Here is a 19,572-nt window from a genome sequence, read left to right as displayed (position 1 = left end):
GTGCAGTGGCACATGCCTATAATCCCAGCGATTTAAGAGGCTGAGGCAGGAGGACTGCAAGTTCAAAGTCAGCCTCAGCACCATAGCAAGGACCCTAAGCAACTTAGCAAGACCCTATCTCATAATAAAAACATAAAGGGCTGGGGAGGTGGCTCAGTGATTAAATGTCCCTGGAATTCAATCCCTGGTACCAAAAAAAAAAAAATCTAAAATGGAGCATTTATTATGTGTCATGAAATAAGTCAGTGTGCCATTTCAGATGCAAAGGTGAATCTGTTTTCTCAGTTCCTCTGATTTTCAAATGTGACTTTCTGTGGGGTCAAGCAAAACTTCTCACAATGTTGAAATCATAAAGTATCTGTACATTAAACAAAGTCCATTCTCAGTATTCTGCTTCAGAAGGAATTGTGAACCTCTACCATGTACAGCAATGAGACTTAACTTTCAAGTGACCTTACATTCTTCAAATAAGTTTTATGTTTATTACAAAGTAATTAATACAGAAGAAATTATATATGGTTTATGGAATTATGCTATTTATTTCTATATCAAAGAATACAGATACCTTGAAATCCATGTTATTCATCTCAACCTTTACTTGTACATTCTTCAGGTTCCATCCGTATAGGTAAAGTATATACTGTCACTATTCACATATAAGAGAAGGCATATGAACCAGTTTCCTCAAAATACTTTACACTAATTTTTTATCTATTTTTGCAATTGTTTATGTTCCCCATTTGTAATAAACTCACTATTTATATAGATATACACAAACTTACTTCTGTGTATTATTATAGGTACATTTTTAATAATTTGAAATCCTATAGAAACATTTCAGGTTAAATTTCCTATAAGAATTTATTAGTTCTTAATTTGATTTCTATATATCCAGAAGGAAATAGAATAAAAGGGATATATATTAGCTAAAACTGAAAGCATTTCTTCAAAGAAACAGGATGTTACAAAACCAGAATATCTGGATATGTGTGTCAATAAAATGCTTCATTGAGCTTAAATTCCTCATACACAACAGTGCTGACTAAACAATAATGCTTTTTGTAATAGCCTCCAATGCATTAAAATGCTTTATTGCTTTCAAATGTGAAATATAGGGTTGACATTCAGCAAAACTGTAGGCATACCCACTAATATATTATCATTTTATATGAAGTAAAGATATGCGTAATGCTTGCATAATCAATTTTTATACTTGTATTCTATTTTAAAACTTCAAAATCTGAACAATATTTTTAATTACAGATTTAGTCAGTCAAATGAGGAATAGAAAACATTTAAATACTACACTTACATATACACATATGTATCTTTCTTTTTTAAATTTTGTGATTATTTGAATAATTCTGTTAATCTAATCATGACTTTAATTTTAGTATCATATTCTCAAGTTAAAAATGTGTCTTTGTCCATACAGTATGATCATAAAGTCATAATAATAATGGAATTTCCTTTGAAAATTCATTTTTAAATTAAAATAATTGTAGTTCTGGGGATTGAACCCAGGGCCTCATACATGCTATGCAAACCCTCAATCAACTGGGAAACATCCCCAGTACCTCATTTTTACAATTGTTTTCTAAAACCCTCAGATTTTACTCAAAGTAAAACTTTAGTCACTCTAACACACACACACACACACACACACACACACACACACACACACACTATCTAAAAGCAATCATCTCTCAGATAGCCAGAAGAATATTCTATATCTTCCTGGTTAAGTAGTCAAATTCTACTTCGTAAATCTATTTTTTTAGTACTGCGCTTCAACATCAAAAGTCAAAGTTCACAATTTAAAATGAACTTATCATTTGTATATGCTCCAAAATAGACCTTACTTTTTAAAATTTATCATAGAAGTTATAATTAGCAAATTCTATGAAGTTATAATTAGCAAATTCTATTATTTTTCTATTACCAGTCCTCCATAATGAATATACTCCTAATATTGCCTTTGTGTACCATCCTGTAGAGAATAAAGGTATGTTGCTTTGTTTTTCCTTATCTTTTCAAAGTAAAGTGAATATTGCACTTATTGTTTAAGTTCATGTTTTATCAGGGCTGCACTGTGAGATAAAACTAATATTGACTGAAAATTCTAACCGAGAGACACATTATTTTTATTATCTTACTTTTAATGTATATTCATTTTAAAACAGATTTGCTTCAAATTAATCAGTTTTTAAAATTTTTAAATTGCAGCAATTTTAAGGGATAAAGTTTGGTTTTATAGCAAATGAAGCATAGTACTTTATTTCTACAGAGTGTAAAATGCCTGAGTTATAAACATATTAAGCAACAAAGATTAGAAAAAAATGCATAGATATTAGACATCATGACAGATTTTCTTATTCACATATGACAACCATTTAAATTCGGTGCTTTGGGTTTTTTCTTAGTTTATATATGAGAAATTGTGTTGTGATACATTTAAGTAACTTTCTCAAATTTATGTAACTAATAAATTGGTTCAAGCATATTTGGTTTTCCACTGCACCATGGTGTCCAAGACAACATATCAAAATGTATATAAATGCTCTCAACACATCATCACACAGGAACTATGATACATAGGCACTATGCATAGATGCATGCAGATCTCAGCACAGATACACTTTTGTTTATATTTCAAACTGAATTTGGTTTCATTTTTTTAATGTGTTTTGTTTTAAAAAAATGTTCTTACATATAATTCAGAATCATTCACTGATGAGACAGGCAATATGGAGAATGCAGATCCATTCACCTGAAGAGAATCAGTGAAGCCAGAACTGGTAAAGTCATTCAAATAGTAATTTCACTAAATTACTGGAGGATAGATGTGGCTGGAATTGAGAGTCAAAAAGTCTGATCTAAAGGGGGCCACCTCATTTTCATGGATTTTACATCCAGAAATCCAGCATTTTCTCATTCTGAATATCAGAAAAAAATCCTAAAAGTTTGTCCAGAGTGATGGAAACAGTAACCATTTTTGAATGGTTATTGTTTGCTTTTTCAAATAGTCCCCGAGTAAAAATAATTAAGCTCAGGAAATTCTCCTCAATAAAGTCACACACACACACACACTCACTCACTAGCATTATTTGACTTGGTAATAAAAAATTACCCAACCAAAATTTACCCTAGTGTTCCTATCTCATCTCAAGAGCTTTATCAAAGATGAAAGGAATGAAAACTGAGAAGCGTTTGTAAAGGTCAGTCAGGTAGCACAGGCTCACTAAGACTGAGTAGAGAATATAAACCAAATTGCAGTATAAATGAGTTTCCTATGTTTGATGTACAATGTTTTAAAACAGTAATAATGAGAGGATTATAGGTTGTTTTTAAATTGAGATATGGAATACATAGTCTGCTGAAGAAGGAAAACACCTTATCAATACTTGATAGGACTAAAGGCTGCATGAATACCTTGTTGGACACTGACTGCCTTATCCAAGATTGGGTAGGGGCTGATTTCTTTAAATCTATAGATCCTTATAAACCTCCTAGACCACCTAGACCATAGCCATTCACTGGTAACACTCTCAGGTCCCATTCCAACCATAGGAGCTTTGCTTTACTAAATTTTCATACTTTTGTTTTTTACCTGCCACTATCTATGAATCTCATTTAGTGAATACAGAAGACAAAGAACAAGTGAGGTATTTGAGGGACAGAGATAGAATGTTTATGTGCTTTATGATTCCAGTTATTATATAGGTGTATTTTGTATCCTTTCCTTAAATAACTTTAAGTTTATAGTTTGAGTCTGTTAATATTGCATTGCCAGTCACTGCCATACTCTGAATCTTGTCACAGTTGAGCATTTGATAGCATGCTTCTTATGTTCTTGAAAATGTTGGTAAAAATCTATTGAAACCAAGTTAAAAAAAAAAAAAAAAACTACACTTTGACTTATTATTTTAAGTGCTTAATTACATGAAATTTACCTGGCATATTTTGCTTGAATAGCATGATTGTAAAATAGTGATTAAAATTTAGCAAACTATGTCTATTGTATTTACTCAAATCTTTGAAAACTGAAGAAACATACAGTAAAACATTATTACAGGTAAGCAAAATTTTTTTCAAATATGCAGATTAAGAAAACTTTCACCTCAGGGTTTTATTCATCTGATATACTTACATAGGGTGTATTTATTTATATTTATTAAGTTTGTTTAGATTTTTTGTTAAGATTATTTTGTAATAATACTTTGTTATTAAAAATAATATAAATAATGGAAACAAGGTAAAACTCTATTAATTTAATGCAGAAACATACTTATATATGCATACATATATTCATGAGGAAATATGATGTATCCATTAAAAATATAATTGTATATATGTATTAAAGATGAGAAAATATGCTCAAATATATTCTTGTACAAATGAAAAACATGAATTTTAATGACATAAGTACAGCATGTACCTAGTTATTATAAGTGATACAACATGTTAAAAGTAGTTAAATTCTATTGAATAAATTAAAAGTACAGGGAGTAGCTTTTACTTTTCTAAAGTTTATATGTTTTATCAAAACCTTTAAATAATGATAATATGTCTAATACTAATATTAAATATATTAACTTACCTAATAATCATTTTTAAGATATTGCATCTTATCAAATTATATTAAATAATTTCTCAGGGTTTTTTTTTTTTTAGAATTACATCAACAAATTATGGAAAATTCAGCAGCTTCAAATAACAGAAGTTTATTCTCTGACAAGTCTGGAGGACAAGATTGAAATCCAACTGTTGGCAGCACAGCACTCCCTCTGTACTATCTAGAGGACAATCTCTTCCTTGTGTGGTGAAGTTTCTGATGGCTGTCAGCATGTCCTTAGCTCATGGCTGTATCTCTTCCTATGTTCTGTCTTCACATCACCTTATTCTGTGGGGTGTCTTCTACTTTTATGTCATTGATTATTACACTGGACATTGGACATAGGGCTCCTAAATAATTCAGGATGATATCCTGAAGTTCCTTAAGTTAATATAATTTGAGAAGCTCCTCTTTGCAAAAGCAGGTTCTAGAGACTAGCACATAGACATTTCATTTGGGGAGACTGCAGTCAACACTTTGTAAGCCTAAACCAACAATTTCCACTAAAACCTAAAATATATCTAAAATATATTAGATGTATTAAGGGATACATACCCGAAGGAAAGTCTTAAAAGACATAATTATGGTTTAAGAATTAAAACCTGTGACTTCTATTAACAGAGAGCCTAATGATTATTTAAGTAGTTCATATTTTATAATTTTTTCCTCTTTTTGAAAGCTGCATGAATATTCTAGATTCTTTCTATATGGTAAATTTTTAGAAATAGAAATGGAGTAACTGTGGATGTGCAAGTCCTATTATATCTTGGTGATTAAATTTTGGGAAATTATTAGCCATTATATTGTCGTCCTCGACTTCCTCCTCCTCTTCCTCCTCCTCTTCCTCCTCCTCCTCCTCCTCCTCCTCCTCCACCTCCTTATTCTTATTTTCTGTATCTCTTCTGTGTGAAAGCTTCAACTACAGGTATAAAGTTTCATGAGTTCTTATACATTCCACAGTTATCTTTTTTATTTTATTTTTCCCTGTCATTTCTTTTTTAGTTTTCAATGGTAGTCAACAGTGGTTATTTTCTACTTCTGTGTCTTTACTTTAAATGATCATTATATACATTGTATAATTTGCTGTTAGTTATATGCAGGATATTTTTAATAAAAATACATTAACTTTTAGAAGTTCAATATGTTCCATGTAAATATATACATACATACTTACACATATAGATATATATGTATGACCCACATTGTCTGTATACATACACACACACACACACACACACACATACACACACGTTTCTGTGTCTCCACTTAACATGTTCTATCAATTCTGTACTTCACTGAACATATTTATGATGTTGTAATAGCTTTTGAGCCATAATACATCTATAAATTTCCAACTATATTGATAATATTTTATAGGTCATTTCCTATGAAAAGGTATATATAGAAGTGAATTGTAGGAACATGAGGGTAAGGGAATGATTGTATAAACTGGGCCCACTATACTGACCTCCCTATGATTTTACTTTTAAAAGAAGCAATTTATCTTCATTCCTGCCTTGCTTACGTCCACAGAATTTGTTACATTTCTCAACACATGAACTGTTACCTGCAGGAATCATTCAGGCCCAGAAATGCAAATAAGAATAGAAGTTACCCTGAAGTGTGTGTGGTGTCTTTTGTGACCTTTACACATATTAGATCCCAGAATTCAGGAGATAAAGATCATTTGCCCTAATCATAATATCTGTGAGAATAGGTTTCAATGAGAACAAGTCAGCACGGGCCAAAGGGATCTAGAGTTGTCTCATAGTGGAGACTTAAGGTAAACCTTCAGCTTGAGCCTCTAATAATCAAAAGCAATTTACATATATCCAATATATAAAGGCACATAGTAAGCATTTCCATTACACAAGGGAGAAATGGGAGATAAGAAAGAAGGGAGGGGACCAAAGCAAGACTGAAGTCTAGATGGGCAAATAGGTCCTGTAGTTGGGGGTCCAGCATCTAAGGCATATGGTATCATGATGTTCTCTCCAAAGGCTTGTGTATCAATGCCCCTATTTCTTTTCTGATTGTAACCCACATGGCCTCTCTGTTGGCTTATCTCTGCTCAGCACACATACCACAGTACTGGCATTTCTTAATCTTGAAGTTCTCTATAACAGTTTAGGCTTCCTCCTCGCATCTCTACACATTGTTTCTCTCATAGATAGCCCCCAGGGTCTCTGACTGCAATTCATTTTCCCTGGAATTCCCTGCCTTCTTCTGACAGAAGACATGTAGACAACTTCTTGGCCAAAACATAATATGAATGGCCTGTAGTCCAGTTTCTTGGTAGAATCCTCCACAATCCCTTAACTTGAGCATCCTGCATTCCTATAGAACCAGCACCACATGGTTGATGTCAAAGTCTACCACTATCTCAAGCAGTAGCCAAGTCTCTAAGAACCCTGGCTACAGCAAACTCTGAGTGCCAGGATAGCTGAGCATAATGAAACAACTTTCTGTCTCCACTCCTTGTACAAGTAAGGTAACCCTATGGTCCCTTAAGTCCCTTAGAGAAAGTTATTTTTTTTATTCTTTTTAAATTTTTTTTTTAACAAGCTTGAGCCTGAGATGGGTATGGTCTTGCCAAGTCCTGAGATGTCCCCAATCCATCTTTTCTACTGTTCTGGGAGAAAGTATTTACCTTTTCTTTACTGACTATAATGTCTTATTGCTACACTTTCTTTAGCCCCAGTTTTCTAACAATTTTCTGGCATAACTGCACATTTTCAAATCTTTATGCTTTGCTTTCTGCTCCTAATTATCACAATAAACTTGGCTAAAAGCTGCCAGCAAATATCCATGCCACTTCCTGACTACTATGCTGTTTAGAAATTTCTTCTGCCAGATTAGGAAGTCCATCATCATTAAGTTCACCCCACAGAAAGTCTCAGGACACAGGAAACACATAGACCACTTCTTTGCCAAAACATAATATGAATGGCCTGTAGTCCAGTTTCCAATTGAGTCCTCCTTCTCTGGAACCTCATGAGTCCTGTCCTTGCTTTCCACAGTCTTATTGACATTCTGCTCTTCTGAAAACACACGAGAAATGCTAATTAAGGTCCATTTACAATATTTTAAAGATTTTCCAGTTTGCATAAAGTCACTGAGCTTTCCAAAATTACTTTCACAAATTCCCAAATGCTCCCAAAGATTCTGGACCACATAATCAAATTAGTCACAACAGCAACCCCACTCATGGTACCAATTTTTATTTTAGTTTGCTTTTTTTGTTGCTCTGAACAAAAGATGTGACAAGAATAATTTTAGGAGAAAGAGTTTATTTGAGGACCTATGGTTTCAGTTGTCTCAGTCCATTGACAGCTAACTCTGTTGCTCTAGGATGAAGAAGAGGCAGAATATCATGGTTGAAGGGAATGGCAGAAGAAAGCAACTCAGGACATCAAACCAGAAAACCAAGAGTTTCTCTCACTATGGACAAAATACAAAACTCAAGAGCATGCCCCAGTGATCTATCTCCTTCAGCCACACTATACCTGCATAAAGTCACTACCCAGGTATCAGGGCATTAATGCACTGATTAAGTTAAACCTCCCATAACCCAATCATTTCATCTCTAAACAATGCAAGCATTGTGTCACACAGCTTTCAGAGGATACGTAAATATCCAAACTGTATCAGATCAGATTTTGTATAACTTAAACAACATATTAAAATATAAAGAAGTTGCACTGTTCTAAAATATTTACACATATATACATATATAATATATATACATATATATATATTACATATATAATATATATACATATATATATATATTATATATACAGTGTTCTGTGTTTCTAAGCTATGCTTCAAAAGAAGCACCTATCCTCCTGAAATTTTTGACTTATGATATTTTCATTTTTACATATTTTCAACTTATAGATGAGTTTAACAGGATGTTAACCAATTGTAAGTCAAGGAGAATCTGTGCTATTGATTAACAGTTGAGTAAAGCATTCTCCCCACCCACTTAGGGTCATGACCTCCCTGCTTTTCTCGGCACACTCCTTTGCCATGATGTTTTGCCTCATCTGGAGCCTTGAGGAATCTAATCAGCTACCTGTTTGAGTATTAATTGAGACCACTGAAATCATAAGATCCAAAAAACATGTTTCCTCCTAAAATAGTTTTTTTTTTTTTTTTTTAATGAGGTATTTTGGCCACAGCATTAAAAAAGCTGACTAATACATTATCCTAGAAAATATATACTTATTTTTTAAAAAAATAAAAATACTACCAAATTGATTAATTTTCTTCCTCAAATCTAAGAATATCTCCAAATTTAATATTTTATAATTTGTGAAGTTTATATTTTTACCTTATTACACATAGTTGCATCTATATATTTTATTGTAATATTCACAAGTTTTAGCACCATAAAATTACATTCAATCTAGATTAGCTCCAATGCATTAAAATACACACACACATACACACACATATGTATACTTTTGTAAATCATTTTTTCTCTTTAGTATTCTGTTCATATTTTAGAAATGTTTTGATTTATATAGTGACTTCCTCAATTTAATTTTATACAAAATTAGTAAGGTCAGTATTTAATAATATAAAATATTTTATGTCAGATAAGTTAACTTGCTCTGTGCAAATGCTTTGGAAACTGAATCACATTATATGAATTCTTTTACATGATTTAGCATGTATTTTAACCAAGAATTTTAAAAATAAATTAAATAGTATATGACATCAGATTAAGAATAGGGTTCCTATTATAACATAGAAAGGACATATGTAATTTTAAAAGAAAGTGTTTTAAAACTATTTAATATTAAGAGATACATTAACTACCTGATTCTTCTAAAGAATGTTCTAGTTTAATTCTTTACTATGTTCTGAATATGTCAAGTTATTATGGTGATTTTAATACGCTGCTAATATCATGAGGAAATATAATAACTACTTCATTTTTTATTATAATCATGTTATGTATTGAGAAAATAACTTGAGTTTAAAATTTAAATGACATAATTTTCATTTATATATAATATTTGGCATAATTGCCTAATTATAATCTATCAATGCTACAGTAAAGTGTAGCTATTTCTTTTACTTGTAATCAATTCATTTTAGCTGTCTCATTGAAATGCTGAATTCTAATAATGATCTTTTAATTAAAGGTTAAATTACATTTCACTTGATATACTAAGTCTAATTAGAGTTCCAGGTCAAACACACGTACTTTGTCAGGAGAATAAAATGAACTTGCTGTTATGAATTAAATCACTATGTCTTTTATATAAAGTATTCTGCATTAAAACATTTTCACTTTATTTTGTAGCAACACATTTTTGTAGTCATATATCTATATATACCCATTTTACACACAAACACACATTTAATATTTAATTACTCCATAAACATTTTTATCTTTGTTTAGATAAAAATTTATTTTAATAGCTAGCCAGAATTTTAGCAAACAGAAAAATATGTACTTGAATGTTATTTAAATAGGGAAATTTAGTTACCTAAAAGGTGATGAATTCTCTAAGGATTTCAATTTCTTCCAAAATAATTAAAAATTATGGTTTCTATCTGAAAACCAGCATCAGCAATGGAAATTCCATAGGCATGAAAAATAATTAACCCTCTTCTGGGCTTTATCACCCCAAATAGATAAATAATCCCAGTTTCTAGAACAACCCCACCTCCCATTTGGATCTTTGTCATTTCTTTAGAGCTACTTCACTTCAAAAATTCACATAATCTAATCATGTATTTACAGATATTAATTTGATTTCTAATTCTTTTTTTGTTTTACCAACTAGGACACAATGGTTACCTAAATATATATGTATGTATGTATGTGTGTGTGTGTATATATATATATATATATATATATATATATATATATATATATTTCACTTCTGTTGCTCCTATTTATCCAAGAATCTATCAAACACATTCTCGTTCTTTATTTTTACCATTTTTTTTAACTTATTGGCCAAATTTACTTCTTATTTTTCAGTATGGAAATATTCCAACATTGTCTTAATCTATCAGTAACCTAAAATACTTAAAATGTCCTGTAGAATTGCATAAGATCTTGATGACTAACACAATTCCAGATTTTGTTTTCTATCAGCAGCTGGGCTTTCCTTGCTCTGACAGTCCACTAGTGTCCTTGTAAATTTTCCACCCTCACTTTCTCTAGACTTTTTTCCCCAGATCTTTTGAAATCTACTCATTCTTCCTATTCAATCTCATCACTCAGTGTATATTTTTTTTCTGTTTAATTAAAATAGAAAACTGTAGATGAAAAATACACTAATCTGATATAAGTATCATATCAGCAAACATTGTTATGCAGTATCAACCTATTCATCAACCTTTCTATTATAATTGAATAAAAGACTCATTTTTTTTTCCTGATACAATTATGTTAAGTATGATATTGGTTTGGAAGAATGAAGATTTGAAGTAGTCGTTAATCTAAGAAGAACAATTTTGGAGGAAGAAATGCTTATTTGGGTTTCACTGTTTCAGACGTGTCTGTCCACACAGAGCCAGTTCCATTCCATGGAACTCAAGGTGAGGTAAGACAACATGGCACAAGGGTGTGGCTGAGGGGAGGAGCTCACAGGAGGATCAGAAAGCAGCAAGAGGCTACACTCACCAGATACTACACACACACACACACACACACACACACACACACATATACACACACATATATACCCTAAAGGCATACCCCAATGACCCAACATCTCCAGCCACACCCTGTCTTCAGTTACCACAGTTAATTCCCATCAGAGGATGAATTAACTGATTGGGTTAAGGTTCTCAAACCAATCATTTCACCTCCAAGTATCCTTGCATTATCTTACACATTAGCATTTGGGGGACACTTAATATCTAAACCAAAACAATTATGAAACCTTGGGTTATATGCTGAAGAGAGAAATAGAAATAGTCTATGTGACCCTTGTTACAGTGAAATTTACAATCTAATGTAGAGAAGACAGAATTGAAAGAAGCCAAATATGGTTGGCATTCAGAGCACATTTTATGTTTATTCTTCATTGATCTAAGGATACACTGATCACAAGCCTAAATTAATGAAGTCACATTTAGCAAAATGTACACAGTAAAACATTATTTCCAAAGAGAATTCCAGCTGGAGGATCAACAGAGAAAGCAAAATATGCAGGCACTCTTCACTCCAGCTTCCTCACAGTGAGTATAAGCCACTGGTAAAAAAAAAATATATATATAAATAAGTAAATAAATAAAAATAACAAATAAAAAAATAAAACATAAATAAATTGTGAAATCAATCAGAAAAACATGTCCCTGGTGATCATGAATAATTACTAGTATTATAATAGACTGGGTAAGAAATTCATTCCTTTAAAACAGCAAATGTTTGCCTATCACAGCATGTTTAGACTTACATGTGCATGCTGCATTAGCACATCCCAGCACAGTTTATTTGCCCTATACATCCTTAATTTCTGTAGGAGCTATCCCACCAGCTGTTGTCAGTGTCTTTCTGTGGCAATAACATCAATACAGTGAAGCTTCATCAGCATTATAAACTTCTTCTGACCTTCTGGCAACAGATTTTCATCAGTGATGACCATGACAAACTCTTGAATTTCTCTGCAGCTTTGTGATGAGCAGATCTTTTATCACCACAAATCTTCAAAAAAATTAATCTTTTTTTAAAAATTTTTGCAACCAGCCTGTTAAATATTCATAGTTCTCTTTAATTTGCAGTTCATTGTGATCAATATTTACTTGTTTTGTTAGGCATGGTGGTTCATGCCTATAATCCCAGCTACTCCAGAGGCTGAGAAAGGAGAATTACAAGTTTGAGGCCAGCCTGGGGATGAAGCTCAGTGTCAGAGTGTCCCTGAGTTCATTCCTTATTACAAAAAAAAAAAAAAAAAAGATATTTTTTGCTTCACGATCACCATCTCATTAGGTGGCATGTATTTATTGTGAGACTGATGGATCATTTCTTTTGTCACTATTATTTGAGTTTCTTATATAATTTGTATATTTAACCCTTATATGTGAGCTAAGATAATTAGCTTAATAATTCTTCAATATGTGTGTGTGTGTATATATATATCTCAAAACATCATTTTGCATACCAATTAATATTTGGGTTAATACAAGTATAATATTATTAAGTATACATAGCTTTTATGTGCCAGTTCAAAGATAAGTTAGTTAATTTCATAATTAAAAATTTAAAAATAGAAAAATACAAGTTACTTAACTGACTTTAAGCTACTAAAATATTATATACCATATACTTGGTATATTTTTTAGCACATTGATTTAAGTAAATTATTGAGAACTGTATTTGGAAGGTATGTAATTTATTTGTCATAATTTTAAATTAATTATTGTTTCATCTTGAGATCCTGAGAACCTTAGGAAGAAAACATCACTGCAAATATTTTTAACAGCATATGCATATTTCAAAATTGTTGCATAATAGAAATAAATGATTTTAATTGCAGTATTTTCACAAAGGAAAGAGGTTAGAGAAGAAAGACAACATTTCTTTTCATTTATATTTATTTTTATAATCTGATGACAACATTGGCTCTTATATTTGGACATATGTGTCTAGTCATTGAGATTGAAAAAAAAAAGAACCTTTCCTTTTGCCCTCTCATTTTTCCTAATATCTCTAAAATAAATTACTTCCTGAAATTATACAGTACAAAAATACATGATCATATTAATTGATGCAGAAAAAAAAAAAAAAAAACATTTGACAAAATCCAGCTCCCATTTATGTTAAAAATTCTGGAAAATCTAAGTATAAAAGGAAGTTACCTTCATATTATAAAGACTATATATGGCAAAAACCCATGCCACCATCATCTTGAATGGAGATATACTATAAGTATTTCCTCTAAAACCAGGAACAAAACATAGATGTCCACTCTCACCACTCCAATTCAACATAGTTCTTGAAACTTTAGCCAGAGCAATCAGACAAAAATAAATAAATAGATAGAGAGATAGATAGATAGATAGATAAAAGGATACATATAGGAAGAAGTCAAATTATACCCATTTTTTTGATGATATGATCCTATATTTACAGGATCCAAAAACTTTGACAGAAGACTTCTAGAGCTGATAAGCAAATTCAATAAAGAAGGAGGAGAAAAAAATCAACATACACAAATCAATCACTTACCTATACTTCAATAATGAATCTGCTAAAAAAATCAATGAGACTATTCCATGTGCAATGTCCCCAGTTCTTTCTTTTGTGTATATTTTTTTTTTCAAAAAATTTGATATATGGTTTTGTTAAGTTGGTGAGGGTGTTTCTAAAGTTCTGAGTTTGACTTTGAACTTAGCATTATTTTTACTCATCCTCAAAAGTCACTGAAATTACAGGCATGTGTAATCATGCCCAGCTGTGAGCTTCAAGTTTAAAAAACTTCAGTTAAACACAAAAGGTGTTAACATTTAACTTAACTTACAACTATTCTTATTGAACAATTTAAATATACAAATTATATTTCCTCATGAAAATAAAAGTAAGTTGGGAATAATTATATCCAAATATTTTGTCAATTTTCTTGAATTTATTTTTTTATAATAAAGTGCAACTCTTGGTACATTCTTTCCTAAATAGATCTCTTCTTTATTATTCAGTTTATTTTATTATGATAATTTTTATGAAAATTAAAATAATTTCAAACGGAAAAATATTGAACTATCCATATGTAAGCAAAGTTTTCAATCTTAGAAAAATATAATAACATTTTTTCCCATAATTTAAACACCTCATAACAATTATGTATAAAGATCAAAATTTATACTTCATTTTAAGGCATATTTAATAATAGAGAATTATTAAATATTTACATGTAAATTAAATTACAACTTTTAAAGTAAGGTAAATATTCTTAAAGTAATCCTAGATTGATTCAGTCTTCCATGTATATTTCAAAAAAAAAAAAAATAACGATGGCTGTTTAAGATAAAAATTAAAGGCAAATCTTTTTTTCTAAAAATTTGATATAAATTTATCCCTAAAATAATTGTCCAAAATGAAAACCAGTAACAGAATTAATGCTCTTTTCTACATACTAACCATAAGATGGCTATCATCATAACATTATATTGAATGTTCTAAAAATTATTAGATATCAGAGAAAAAATGTGTTACTGTTTTCAAAATTGTCAATAATGTATTAGCATTCATCAATTCTTAAGTGATATAATACAAAAAAAAAAAAAAGTTTTGGTATTAAAGAATCCTAAACAAAAGATTTAGTCCTTTTGACTCCTCTCAGCAAACTTGTTTTTTAAGTGATGAAATATCAAATATTTCAGGTTAATAGGTCCCATAGTCTCAATTCAGTTATCATAAAGAGAAAGAGGCTATAGACAACATTGAAATGAGAATGGAAGCCATAAGCAATATAGACAATATGGAAATCAGTGAATGTAGCTTTGTTCTAATAAATTAGTAAATAGAGATGGATAGTGGTATTTAATCCAAAGTCTTATGTTTTTTGACCCTACCCAAATCAATTTTCAGAAATAACAAAATAGTACTAAACTTTATTCTAATTAATAATTTCATTCTGAATGAAGAAGATATCACATTCAATTTAATTTTATCATGTTCTATAAAACTTCATCAGATGTTAATAAGCCTTACACACCTTAATAGATTATTTTTCTAAAAGATGTGTGTCCAGATATTGTACTACTATTAGTTTTATAACTTTCAAAAGTTATAAAAGAATTGTTGGAAAGAATTTTCTTTAATAAAATGAATTGAAGCAGTTGCAAATATTTTTTTTTACCTTACAAAGTATTTATTGAAGTGTTGATTTCAATAAAAGATCGTCAATATTAAATTAGCACTCAATCTTTCTTGTTGAAAACTCATAGTAGTACTATACTTACTTGCAATGTGTTCATATCATTTCAATTTATTATTTGAATATTCTCTGAAAAACTATTTCTGAGTTTTCTCTAAGAATGAACAAAGGAAACCAGTGTTGAAAAGGAAAATCAATGCTGCACAAAATCAAACAAACCAAACCAAAAGAAAACAAACAAACAAAACAAAATCACAACAATCAACCAAACAAGCTGATTGAGGCTATGGTTTTAACAACCATGATTATCGTTAGATATAAAGTAGTGATTTTGAGATGAATACACTAAGTATGCAGAACTGCAAATAAATAAGTAAACTTGAATATATATACATACACACACATATTAGACACAACTCAATCTTGATATATATTATATTCACATTAGACACAACACAATCAACTTTCACATAATTACTTTTATCAAGAAAGAAATACATGGCTGGGGATGTGGCTCAGTGGTAGAGTGCTTGCCTAGCATGCATGAGGCACTGGGTTCGATCCTCAGCACCACATAAATGTAAAATATAGATATTGTGTCCACTTAAAACTAAAAAATAAATATCTAAAAAAAAGAAAGAAAGAAAAACATAATAAAAATCAAAGTATTAAGCAAAAAAGAATAAAAATACATTATCAAGGTCTTCTAGTGTAAACCTAAAAATGATGAGCAAACAGTTTTTGATTTTGATCATTAGAAAGAGATAGTATTATTGAAATAACAGTATCAGATATGCTACTGATACCACTGGTTACCAGTGATGTTTCCTGATCTCTCATATGTTGAAGTATAACTTTAGAGAAGTCTGCCAAGGCAAGCATATAAAGCAGGGTTTCTTTAAAAAGCAGTAATATAGACTTCTCCCAGGAGGGAGAAGTGGGCCATAGCTGGTATCCTGGTATCCCAAGAAGTGAAAGTGTTCTGCCTTTTTTATATGTCTTAGGCTTCCTTTGTTCTCTTGTTCTCTTCACTTATGGCTCTCCTTCCTACATAAGTGACTAGGTCCAGGAGATATTATTGGGATGACCACAAGGTGAGAAGCAGATGGACTGCAGGGGGGCCAAGGTGGAGTGATCTGGGCAGGAAGGGGGAGTAATTAGCAATTTTAATAACTCCCTGTAAAGAGGGATAATCCCTGGACAGATTACCTTAGCAACAGGTTCAAATAGGGGCAGGTTATCTTGATTAGGGTGGAGGGAGGGCTCTGAAGGCATTAGCATTTCAATCTCTCTCCAACTTCCTTGATTTATCTGACCTGATTTACGTATCTGTACTGACTGCCTCTTTTAATTCTGGCTTCAGTACAACAGATGTCTCCTTTAAATTTCACTAACTCATTTAGAAAATGCTATTTTTCACTTCTTTGAGGAAAAAAAAAATAGACTTGTGTGTGTGGTACTAGAGTTTGAATCCAGGACATTCTACCACTAAACTATACCCTCAGTCCTTTTTATATCTTACTCTGAGACAGTATTTTACTAAGTGGCCCAGGTTGGCCTCAGTCTTACAGTCCTCTTGCATCTGCCTCCTGAAAAACTTTTATTTTTATTAACATTTAATGAACAACAAATTTTTCTAAAGCTTAAAAAGTATAAACACATTTATATTCATGGGAAATGCGCTTTTTTTAAAAGCTGACTTCTGATTTTTTTTGAGCCTCTTCTAACTTGACAAGTGTGTTTTTGTATGTAGGTATTTTCAGTCTAGGAATAACTCATTGTTTTCCAAAATTCCCATGCATTTCTTAATTTAGAGTTTTAAATGACAAATATCCAGTTAGAAGATTAAATTAATGATGTAATATACTATTAGTTAATAACAGCATGTACTACATTTTTCAGGTTGTATTTTTGTCCCATTTTTGGAGCACTAAAATTAGGAATTTACTTAGAGAATTAGGGAAGGAATTTAAATATAATCTACCTTTGATTTTATTCTTCTTATAACAAGTAGTTCAAACAAACAAACAAACCAAAATTGTTTTCCAGGAAGACTTGGTGGAACTCTCTTAGCTACCAGATTCCTAAATTACCATAACTGGTCTTTTAAGTGTGAGTTTAAGGAAAAAAAAAAAAGTAGCCAATGAACCTTTGGCCCAGATTTAGGAAACTCAGTGTTTATGCTCTTGTTCCTGATTCCTGAGTGGATAATTGAAATGCTGCTAATAGCTGACAAAACCATTACATTGGTTCTAACCTGTAGATACATGATGATGATGGTTAATAAATAAATGGCCAAATATAAGCCCTTAAAATTGTCCCATGCCAAGATTGTAAAACAAATACATTACAACTTTCCAGGAGAAAGGCAGAGACTAGTGTCACTCTAAAGCAAGTGTGAGTGGCGAACACCACATATTAATGGTGGCAATGGCCAGCATTTTATTGTGGGGGTTCTTATTCTTGCCCAAGGGAATATAAGCCACCCTAAAACTTGAAGTCTAAAGTAATTAGTGAAAAACAAAATGCAAATATTCAGAAATATATTTACAAAAGGCAAAGCCCCTGATAGATCTAGTCCACATGAGCTCTGGAACTAGACAAAAAAAGATGGCTCTGGTGGTTTATTTAAGGGGGTACATCAAAGGCAGAGACAGATTTCAAGGGCAGAGTCTTGCTTCATGATGTCAGTCATGATTGCAGTCAGCAGGCTGATTGACATCTTGGCAGGTCACACCCATCTCAGGTGCTGTGTGTGCCATGGCAGAGCAGTATAGAAACTCACATTGTCCATGGACAATTGACCAGAAAAAAAATGTCCACTGGTCATTCCCAGACACAAGATGTCTCTATTCACTAGGCTTCCATATGTGGTGACCCCATATGCAATCCATGGATAGCTCCTGACATCTCCCCCAATCTTAATTTATAAATGCAGATGAGGGGTTATAACTTCTAGTCACTGGATCCTTGATCTGAGGGCATTGTGATCTACTATTATGACATAAAAAAATTAGTATCAAACATATCATTTAACAACATACCATGTAGAATATTTTAACATATTTTAGGATGGGCACAAATCAATTTACAAAGTATAACCAGCTAGAGATGCAGGGCCCATGAGATTGGTCCTGCTTTTTTAAGTATCCTACTTGGATATTTTGATGTATCCCCATGAGGTTTAAGCTGTCATTGTTATGCCAAACATCCATCAAATTATTTCTAATTTATTTTTTTAATTTTATTGGAAACCATGATATTTGGCTGTAGTAATACAGGGATACTTATATTTAGCATGGCATTTAAGACTTTGTTTGAATTTGACAGCAGAAAGTGTATATTGATGTCTATAATAATGGCTTTTAGAATATTTAATCTAGTTGTGAACTCTTATCAATACTTACCTATTTGTATAGGACTTTAAAAATGTTTTGAGTCAAATTAGTTAAAATGATCTTAGATAGATTACATTTTTTTGTAATTTACAAAATATATATTATATCTCCAACAATTAAAACATAAGAGGGTTAAATATAGGCTCAGGCCACAGCAGGAACCCCACTTGTGATTCCTGACTATAAAGTTAGATATGGGGCCATTTGTAAGCTGGAGAAGATGAGGGAACAATTAAATGCCATAGATCTTTTTTCAATATCATCTTTCCTGAAAGTTAGAATGAAACTTTCAAGGGTCATAGCATCATGAGGGGATAGATTATGTCTATAAAAACAGTGAATATAGAGACAGATATAAGCCTGAAAGAATACATTAAGATATATAGGACCCAAATTATCATTAAATAAGAAATGACTGTTATAAATCCAAATGTGGGTTATTGACCTTTCTAGTGTAACATCCATCAGTTTTCCAGGCTTTAATTTGGTCTTCATTATATGGCTGTAAATAATACCCAAACTATAGGGAGTAATTTGAATTATGTAGATTTTTAATGAGTCAAAAGGATAGTATATCTAACCTTGTTTTTGTATTCTGAAAATAGTTTTAGGTAAGTCAATTATATCTTTATTTTCTCAGATCTTTTACTAACTTACAAATCCAAATTAAATATGGTTGTTTGCAAATTTCTTTTAAGAAGAGGTGAAA

Source organism: Spermophilus citellus (assembly GCF_964194105.1).
Source record: "Spermophilus citellus genome assembly, chromosome: 8".
Taxonomy (NCBI): Eukaryota; Metazoa; Chordata; class Mammalia; order Rodentia; family Sciuridae; genus Spermophilus; species Spermophilus citellus.
The sequence above is the reverse complement of the archived record's forward strand: the minus strand, read 5'-3'. Positions refer to the sequence as shown.